Raw genomic sequence first — 504 nt, 5'->3', positions numbered from 1 at the left:
TCCACTGAAAAAGCAGCAGCGCCCTCTGCTTTTTGTAAAGAGGAGTGAAAAAGCTTACAGCACCTGGTATTCCCAGGCGGTCTCCCATCCAAGTACTGACCAGGCCCGACCCTGCTTAGCTTCCGAGATCAGACGAGATCGGGCGTGTTCAGGTGGTATGGCCGTAAGCAAATATTGTGCCTACCAAAGGGGCCTTTTAAAGATACTATATCACCACGCTTTGCTCTGTCGTCTATACAGGAGCGCCTGCAGATTTCCAGACACACTCACAGCTTTAAATGTCAAATCAGAATGTACAAAGTGGCTATAAGGATCACAAATGTAGTGCAGTAAAAATATTAATATTTACTGTTGAAATGTAGAATACGTTAGCATAAAATTGAAAAGAAAATGATCGATGAGCTTAGGAATGATGAAAGCCATCATTTAACTGGATTTGTGTCATTTCTATACCGGCAAGTCATGATCTAGCTATTTCCTTCCCACCCTGTCGGTGTCCACTGA

At 43.5% G+C, this 504-nt stretch overlaps 1 non-coding gene across 1 annotated transcript; it reads right to left on the bottom strand.

Moving 5' to 3' along the window:
* Positions 1–51: 51 nt before the first annotated feature.
* LOC129115669 (5S ribosomal RNA) lies at positions 52–169 on the bottom strand. The gene has a single exon (XR_008533217.1). It is a non-coding gene; the product is annotated as a 5S ribosomal RNA (ribosomal RNA).
* Positions 170–504: the final 335 nt, after the last annotated feature.

Source organism: Anoplopoma fimbria, unplaced genomic scaffold (genome assembly GCF_027596085.1).
Source record: "Anoplopoma fimbria isolate UVic2021 breed Golden Eagle Sablefish unplaced genomic scaffold, Afim_UVic_2022 Un_contig_1200_pilon_pilon, whole genome shotgun sequence".
NCBI classification, from domain to species: Eukaryota; Metazoa; Chordata; class Actinopteri; order Perciformes; family Anoplopomatidae; genus Anoplopoma; species Anoplopoma fimbria.
This window is presented reverse-complemented; position numbering and strand designations above follow the sequence as displayed.